Here is a 9,928-nt window from a genome sequence, read left to right as displayed (position 1 = left end):
AACAAGGAAATGTGCCGGAATTACGAATTTAAATGTACACTGAACGATGCGTGTTACCATTTATGAAAGGGTTTGATGAAGATATGAAATAAAATTGAAAAAAATATATATATTCCATTTTCTCTCCGTGATGTAACAAAGTACGTTTTAACATACTCTTGTGATTATAAAATGTGGTGAAAGAATATTAGGCCTACTTGTTTAGGAGAGATGTTAATCCTACGTAATAACTAAACCAAATTTTGTTTAATTGCTTTAATAGAAACCTTTTACTTTTTTTGAACAGAATACTTTCCACACAAACCTGAGAATATTTCTCTTCCATGTAACGAATGGATATTTTTCCTCCATAATCGCACGTGCTGGTTTGCTTGTAATGAAGTACTTCAGTTTGCTAGAGATGGAGGTACAAATTTCAGGATAATGTTTTTGGAGGCCTAGAAATCACCTGCAAGAACGCGTTTAGTGTAATTTGAGTAAATTGATCCGTTAGCCTCTGTCTGATGTGAAAAGTTTCCAAATTTTCAAAATTAAAGATTGTAGACATTTCGCACAGACTCGGATTTTTTGAATGTCTATTTCAAAATTTTCATATTAAATGATTACACACGACTACTGTACTCCAACATTTTTGTCTTAGTATCTGATTTTCAACGTCGCTTTCATATTTTGAAACTGATCTAGCTTCATTTAGCAATTCAGTAATTTTTTAATTCATTAAAAAAACCTCTTTCCAGACCATGTCAAAATTTAGAACTTGAAGCCCTGAGCTTGTCTTTCTTACATCAGTCTATTTTTTTTTTTTTCCTCTTGAGAACACTTGTTCCAGAAACGCATTTGTTCCAGGTATGCTCGGTATGGAACACGAGTTGGGGGGGGGGGAAACTAGTACCAAAGTGAAAATATTTTCGGACTCAAATTCCAGCAGTAAAATAACAGGCTAATAGAAACTGTTGCACAGTATTTTACAACCCAGCGCCAAATTCGAAATAAAGGAAACCAAGTGTTGTACGGGGATAAAGAAAGCAAGGCCACATTAGCATCCAGAAACTTTAATAGGTTCACGGGAAAATCGTACAAGCTGGTAACCGTAGACATGAACAATAGAGGTGTTACATCCATTCATTACTAAATATATCAGTACTAAGTTTCGTGGAAAGGTTGGGTGCCGGAAAGTAAAACCACGTCCTTAGTATTTTGAACTATACCCAGTATGAAATTGTTAAAGAAAAATGAAAACCCGTTCAGTCTAATGTGTACAACAAACTTCTCTTCAAATTCGTATTCTGAGGCACATTTTCTTGGCGAAACAGGATCTGTGTAACCATTGAGAATTCTTGTTGGTAATTTGTCTTGTTTATGGTATTTCAGGTGTTGGGGCCTTGTTTGGGATTGAAGATGGGTCGAGCTGAGGAATGCTGTGGAATATTGGACATGCATAATAACCAATCAAAATGTAAGCATGAACTGGACAATATCGGTAACTTTTAATTTAGTTCCTAACATGAGCTACCATAAAAGAAATCCTCCAGTAGAACAACGTTGGCGACTGGAAGTAATGAAAAATTTGAACAATCAAAAGCAATTTTTCAAATTCGTATTTAAATTATAGTTAATTCGTTGTCTATTCGCAGTTTGAAAAAGTACCCTAATCTTCTAGAATGATGTTGTCTTTACTTTTGAATTTCTGACTGATACATTTCTTATCGGACAACATATCTTGCTTGAAGTTGTCAGCAAGAGGAGATTGTTGACATGTTCACTGATATACTATTGTATGGGAGGGAGAAAGGAAAGGCACCCTACCCCATTAGCTTCTGGCTGTTGCCTCTTGGGCAATATCTTATTAGTGTCTGTTATGAGGATCCAACCAGGCTGTCTGCTAAAATATCTGGTTTCATTATTTTATGGTCGCAAAGTTAAAGTTCGTGAATGATTATATAGTACTCTGCTTTAAATGGTATAGTAGCATTGAAATAAATTTTCTTGAAATATTGTTGAAGATTAATTTATTCAAACGGACTTCTATAACGTCGTTCAGATTTAGTTTATTTCGTGAGGAATTAATTCGCTTCTCGAGGAAGTTTCGAAACGTGATTTTAATGTTTATTCACTAATCAAAGAAACTGCAGTTTAAATTGTTACTGGATATGGCCAATAGATAAAAAGCATGATGTGAAGTGATAGAAGCAGCCTAGTGTGTGACTAAGTAAGCCTAGGCATCTTCTAATTGAGTTTGATTTGGAATTTGCAGAACTGAAATTGTTTAATTTCTAATCTATATCGTCACTTTCTCATGCCCTGTTTAAGATGGCGTTGCTCCAATCTCTTAATGGATGACCGGCAGATGAAATTTCTACCCAGGACTCTAATTTTTTGAGAATGCTGGACATCCTTCTTTGACATTTGCTTCCTGAGTGCTGAATAACCACATTCCTGACGACTTCACTAATCTTAGATAATTTGAGGTAAGGAAACGAGTTGGTGGTTTACGGATGTGCTAGTTAGAGATGTTTTTTTTTAACTTTTTTGTATTCGCCTTTGCTTCTCATTTGGGGGGGGGGGTGGAACTTGTGTCCCATTTTAAAATCTAATTTCAGGCACTATAACTACCGATTGAAATGTTTTTCCTACAGATTCTGTTACAGGAAATTGTCTCGTGCAGACACGATCTAGTAGTTCACTTCATTCACCAAATTCATTTGGCTGAGAGTTGTATACGATTAATGTATTGGGTTGATGCAAATGTTTCTGGGTTTTTCGCAGTGAAAATATTTTAGAGATGAACAGGCCGAAATTAATCGATAATATATTATTCTACATTCTCTGGAAACGCTGGGGTAGTTTTCAGTTTATCCGAAATCTACTAGTTTGAAGTTAAAGAAATGAAGCCACGACAAAATCATTTTCTTGCCCTTTCCTATGGAATCTTCCTGTTCAGGTCAAAAAGTTTTCAGCTGCCTTTCCCCTTAAGCTTACAGAACAATGTTGGAAGTGCTAATTTTTCCTACTTTACACTCGGTGTTTAGCCCACAAATACCAAAATTCTTCAAATCTGCAAAGGTCAATGCTTATTTACAAGCACACTCGAAGTGACGAACAATAAACCGGCTAATAACGCAGTGTTACGAAAAAAACTATGTACCTACTTATGTAGCATCATTAGCTTAAACCTGTCCGTCTCAATTCTTAATCATTGCAACAGAACGGTCTTAGTGCTTCAGGAATTAGTTTTCTGAATTGTCACTTGGTATATGGCATTTTTGACGTAGCCTACTTCCAATTTTGCGACTTAGCGACGTCTACTACGTCATTCCACAAATTTAGAAGGCTTGCACTGTTACTGTAACTTGTCTGATCCTATTAGCAGTACTGTTGTCGTTCGCTATGCAAAAGAATAATTTAAGTTTCTTAAAATACAGAAGAATTAAAAATTGAACGAATACACACTTAATCTGGATTGTTCCTCTTTCATTGGTAGTGTAATATTTGTGGAGCAATCCAAGATAAATGATTGAAAGTTTTCGTTATGAACTTAACTGGATTTTAAATTTTCTTAAGTGTCTTTCGTAGGGAAAAATTTTGTGAAGGACACGGGATGAAGTTAAATTCAAACGGTTCCATTTGCAATGTGTGCAGTTTTGAGGGGAGTATATTTCCTCACTTCTGGTTCTGTCATAAATTAACTGAAAGATTTACAGGAGTCTCGTGTAAAAATGTACTCAAATTCCCACATTATTCCCAGCTCGTCGTTTGCAGTTTGAAATTTATAATCACACCTTCCATTATTCGGGTTGGATAGAAACAGCACCTTAGAAACGTACTCCTTCGGTGGAGTTCCTCGAAATCTCCGGTTTCGGAGAGACTACTAACCTGACGAGCTTAGAAATATCCTTAATTTGACGCACAACAAAGTAATGTTAAATTTATTCGAACATACTAGAGCAAAATTTTAGGGTATGAAACTATCTGCGACCTGTGATTCATTGTAAATTGTATTCAAAATTGGCAAAATTGTAATTACTTTGTCAAGCGATTGTAATCCTTGAACCACTGTAGATTTTTTGGTTACGACTAAGTCTCTGAAATTGGCATAGAACTTTCTTACCCGTTATCTGAAAATGACAACTTCGAAATGTGTGGAGTTCAATGGAAGGAACTTACAATGGGTATAGGAAATTTCGAGACGTATGGCATGGTGCCAGGTCTTGTTGGAACACACCTCTGCCATCCGGAAATGATTTTTGCAGCTGGGGTAAGATTCTAGTTTCCAATAAGCGAATATATTTGTCAGAATTCATCATTCCCTTGATAGGTATTAATTCTCCAGGTCCTTCATGTGTAAAACAACCCCAAAACATTACTTCAGTTTTACTATACTGTAGCCTTTATTACTATGGAATATTTTCTTGATCTGAAAATATTTGACTGCTGAAATGTATCTAATTAGTAATCTAATATTACTCATTTCAGGTAACTTCGGATGCTGCTGGTTCTACACGACCGGGAGTTGAGATGAATCGTCAGGAAGTCCATAGCTAGATCAGTTATTCACGTGAATGTGGAAAGAAGACTGAAAATGACGCCACAGGATATTTCTTTGTCATGGAAACTTTCCACGTTTTTATTAATATTATTGTATCCTCTTTATATATTAATGTATTTTATTCCTATTTCTGTAATTATATTCTGTAGTCTTTGTAATTCTGAATAATTCTCAATTGTAGTACTTACAATGTTATTTTCATGTACAATGTAAACATTGTAATTTGAAGAAAATAAAAGTTATGTTTAAATTATTTCACTTGTAAATGAATTTATGTATCTAGTATAAATTAAACCTGTCTTCCCAAAATTTTAATTTAGTTCTGACTAAAGCGACACAATTCCTGTTCCATTATGAAATGTGGGATTACCTTGGCTTGTATAATATCAATTCCACTTCAAGCATTAACGATATCCACGTCATATTTGAAGTTCATCTGGGATATATAAACTTTAACAGCTCCCTATTGTAGAAAATTATAAGTTGCAGATAAAAATGATCTCTACTGAAATCGGTGACTGTTGTGTATGTAGCGCGTAAAATGAAAATTCTTTACATTAGTTTATTGAATTTTAATTTGAAAATGGAAAGGAGTCTGATATAAGCATTTCGCACAACTTAAAAGTAAAACAACGGAGTGATTTGAGTTGGCCGTTGGCATGGGAGTTGGGAAATTCTGAAATCCCAAGAAAGTGTGAAGTTTTCAGGAACATCAGGTGACTTGCTCAAATTTTATTTTAGATTGGGAGCTTATCGTCTGAAAATTGCTAGACAATAAATGTGAACGAACTGAAATTTCAGTATTCGTAGAAAATTTTTATCTAGGATTAAAAATTTAAGGTTAACATTAGATTTGCAAATATTTAGAGCAAACTTGTGGTCTTTGATACAGGTCTTTTGAAATATTCGCAACTTGTAATTCATTCATTTATTATCTTCCATAGATCTTACATGAGCAATGAAGCTTTAAGATGTGGAACAAGTCAAAATTTTACAATATTAAAATTACAATTTTTACAATATTTTGCAACTTTTACAGTTTTACAATGTAATTTTCTACAATGATGAGGTGAGGTCCAAGGATTCGCCAAAAGATTACACTGCATTTGCCTTTTTATTGGGGAAAACCTCTGAAAAACCCAACCAGGTAATCAAATCAAAGATGTTGATGCCGAGGACTCGCCATAGACCATCCGGCTTCAGTCCCACGGCTGGGGAAAACCTCGGAAGAAACCGGACATGCAGCGAATACAGTATAACAATTTACTCTTGGTAAACCCTTCAATATTTTGATGTGCAATTTTATTATGGGGAGTGTGTCTTAACATGAAATGATTTTCTCCCTGTTCACCATTAGAAACTGTCAACGCGTCTGGCCGCGAAACCAGGTGGCCCGGGTTCGAAACCTGTTCGGGGCAAGTTACCTGGTTGAAGGTTTTTTCCGGGGTTTTCCCTCAAACCAATACGAGCAAATGCTGGGTAACTTTTGGTCCTGGACCCCGGACTCATTTCACCGGCATTATCACCTTCATATCATTCAGACGCTAAATAACCTACATGTTGATACAGCGTCGTAAAATAACCCAATAAAATTAAAAAAAATAAACCATTAGAAAGACTGATGGACATTTTATTCCAAATTTATTACCTTTATACTTATTAGGTGTCTTCTATATAATTTAGTTAATTAGAAAAAACGACTATCATTAACAAAATTAAATAATAAATATAATATGCATAAACACGAAGTCTGAGTATAAAATCCCACAGAAGATTAAAAAGACAGTCAGAATTGACTTCCCGATACCAATTAATGGGTCCAGGGGAAGAACCTGCTAAGTCACATTTTACTGTTTTTACAGGAGAGCAAGTTAAAACTTTCAAGGTCCATTACATTCTATTGTCACTGAGGAATCATTCTTAAAATATTTCTCGCTTAATCAAGTTTTTACTCTGTACAATTAAACCACAGAAATCTCTACTTCCTGAGGTATTACATGGCATCCAAAACAAAAAATTGATAATTTTGGACTCAGCAGGTTTTTCCCCTGGACCCTTCAATTGTTCCTAGTCATTGACTTTTGAAATTCGTATAACGTGAAGTAACTACCCAAGTGATACATTACACGATTTGATTAAGTAAAATTGGAAGGCTTTGCCAACATTGCAAGTTGGCAGACATTCATTTAATATAGATTTGTTACCATCCTTCTGGTAGCCGTGTTCAGTGATGCAATTCGTTGAGGGGAGACAGAGGTGAAATTTTCGAACAAAACTGAAGAAAAAATGAATATTTGGTTTTTTCCATTTTTATTATCTTTATTTTGATATTCCGATGTTAGTTTTTGATTTTGTGCCCTTAAAAGTATGAAATTAAAACCAAGATAACTGTATTACTATATTATTCCCATAATAAACTAATAATTATTATTTATATACCTTCTCTGAACATATAAATAAAAAGAAATATTGAAAATTTCTTAGAATATGGTGCATGAAGCATTTTATATCAAACGATATAAAGTTTTATAAAATTATTAATATTTACAGAACTATTGTACTTAGAAAGTTGAAACTTGGTATGTCCATTACTAATAACATACTTAGTATCCATGATCAATTTCAAACAAATCGGATAAATTTTGTGGATTTTGAAATATTCACCTCTGCCTCCCCTTAAAAGGAAACTGAAGTGAAAAAATTGACTAAGGATGTATTGCTGGAGTAAGTAAGGGTATAATCGTATAATTTTGTTGGTCGCTTCTGTTGGACATCAAACGCACACAGGGATGAGTGTGAGGTTTGTAAATGTAGGTGTAGTTAGATAATTTAATTGTGGAGTACAGTAATTCAGACCGTCCTAAAACAGATCAAGTTTTGCTTAATCATATTTATTACTCTAAATAAATTAAAGAATTTTCCTCCAAGGAAAAGAAAGGACTTGCGATTGAAATTAACAGCGCAGGCGCGTTGGAAACACCGGACCATTGTAATTACAATGTATTTCCACATTCCTTCGCGGATAGTTTGCCCTGCACAACTTTATTGGTATTGGAAATGATCAAAGTGCCGCAATTGTCTACCGCGAAAAAATCTAAGCTATGGGAGAGGAAAAAGAAACTCGGTGGGTTTTATGTGGCATATTCCTATTAAAGCAATGTAACTCGTAAAAACAGTTCCCTTAATATCTAGCATCAAAGTTGGTCTGTTTCAAAATGTTCAAATGTGCGGAATATTCCATTTCAGCGATTGATTCCTGATCGCTCAAGCACTCGATCAACATATTTCAGCGTGGGCTTTAACGCCGGAAGTGGTCCTAGCCGCGGAAGTAGTTAACCATGTTTATTCATAGTTGAAATAAAATATTGAGGAAAAATGGTCGTCAAATTTGTGGGTAGCCATCTATCGGCTGAGGTTTATTTTACTTGGCGTAAATCGAAGATAAAGACGCCCGCAGCTCTACGTTCCTCTGGGAGAAAGCCGCTTCATCATCCCTTAACATTTATCGCCCTGGATAGGGTTTGTGTCCGTGAACTTGAGGTTCATCGGGCACCGTGGTAATCGCTAAATATAGAAGGTGATCCCCAGTATCAGGCATTTAATTGTGATCATTAGTATCTCTGCTTGTACTAAAAAATGCAATATTAATTCAGCAACTTCTGGGACCAAGTTAAATTTTACCGCTTTTCCCCTTCCAGATTTCCTTTTATAACAACTTTGACTTCAGAATTCTATCAGTTTTTTCATGGTCCGATTCTTCGTGTTCTCTTTGAGAAGTCATGGGAATCTTTTTCCCGATCGTTGGCAAACCTGTATATGTAAGGTATATGTAGCTGCATAATAGTCCATCATTGTGTTAGTGTGGGTTATTTCGCTGCTGTGGGTTTGTTCCAATCGGTGAGCTCTATGGTCGCATTCAGAAAAGTACAAAAAAAAAAATTAATTAAAAAGAGGTTGATCCTGAAGATTTTCGAGTTTTGTCTATCCCTGACAAAAACAATCTTATATTACTCGTACAGGTAAGTTGCCTTTGAATAAATACTTCGTTATTATTGTTATTAAATCCAAGTGAGATTTTGTACATGAGTACTATTTCTGTTGTTAAACGACTAACAGAGACAGGCGCACCAATAAACAGATGCGAACACGCAGTAGCAGAGCATGTGGGGGAAACGAAGCTAGTTATGATCGCCATACACTAACTTGTATTCAAATGGACCAAACGCAGGGCTCCACTCATAACTTTCGTCTTTACACGTTGACTGTCATCATGTGTCATGTAACCTACTTTAGTTCTCTCTGGCAGCGAATGTGTTAAGCGTTATATTTCTTTCTCATTGGTATAATTATTTTTTCCCTATTAAATTCCCAATTTCTAGAAGTTTATCTGTCATAATGTTGGCAGACCTGATGCGATAATGCGCTCTGCGATTGTCGACCATGACGTAAGACTATTCTTGCACCGGTACGTTTGAATGCTTGGTCCCAATATATAAACCATTTGTTAAGTTTGTTTATGTGGATTTCATACACATTTTTCGATTACTTACTTCGATGTTTTTCCATTCGTCCGTCTGTCTATCTGTTTGTCTGTCTGTCCGTCTATACTAATTCATATAAAATTTAAAGCACATGCCCTTCATAGATTGGACCGAAGACACAAGAGCTAAGTTGTAAGATTGCTTCATACAGAATGATAAAAAAATTTTGAAAGCCCTTTCAAGAATGGAAATAATTCAAGGAATAGCACCTAACATTCCCCTACGACCGAAGTCTATTATTACGCATGGGGATATTTGGCTGCAGGCAGCTATCTAATATGCTGAACACTGTCACAAAATCATAGGCATTACTTGTAATAAATAAGTTTGGTTCTGGGGCATGTAAAAATCTCTTATTTCAGAACAAGTAATGGAGTCTTTTCTATCCAATAAGAGGAATATGGCGATTTATCTACAAATATATCTCGTCTGCAGACGTCACTTTTAGAAGTGTCCAGGCCTCAAACATTCGTAATTGAACTTCTTAAGTACGGAAGGGATCGGAATAGGAATGTGATTTTGCGGGGATCAAAGACTATAAGAAAATGTTCTTGTGAAAAACACTGGATTTATAGTTATGTGTAGCATAAAGGACGTTTTATTGGAGTGAAATAGAGAATGAAAATCCATGAAAATATATTCGTGTGATACTCCATTCTGTATCCATGTACTTGTCACGTTACGTAAGGAGGAATGAAGTTTCTCTAAATACCAACTTATTTTGAGTGAAACTGGGAGATAATTTTCATTGGATCCATTGCGATTGTACCTTATAATTCGTTGCAATTAATTGTGAAGAAGTTTATTTTATGTATTGCATATTTTCCCTTTGCTTCTCACA

At 35.3% G+C, this 9,928-nt stretch overlaps 1 long non-coding RNA gene across 1 annotated transcript; it reads left to right on the top strand.

The window, feature by feature from the left end:
- Nucleotides 1-781: 781 nt before the first annotated feature.
- On the top strand, nucleotides 782-4,687 carry LOC138708583 (uncharacterized). The gene is made up of 3 exons (XR_011334708.1): nucleotides 782-1,456; nucleotides 2,311-2,468; nucleotides 4,474-4,687. It is a non-coding gene; the product is annotated as an uncharacterized lncRNA (long non-coding RNA).
- The last annotated feature ends 5,241 nt before the right edge of the window (nucleotides 4,688-9,928 follow it).

Source organism: Periplaneta americana, chromosome 11 (assembly GCF_040183065.1).
Source record: "Periplaneta americana isolate PAMFEO1 chromosome 11, P.americana_PAMFEO1_priV1, whole genome shotgun sequence".
In the NCBI taxonomy this organism is placed as follows: domain Eukaryota; kingdom Metazoa; phylum Arthropoda; class Insecta; order Blattodea; family Blattidae; genus Periplaneta; species Periplaneta americana.
This window is presented reverse-complemented; position numbering and strand designations above follow the sequence as displayed.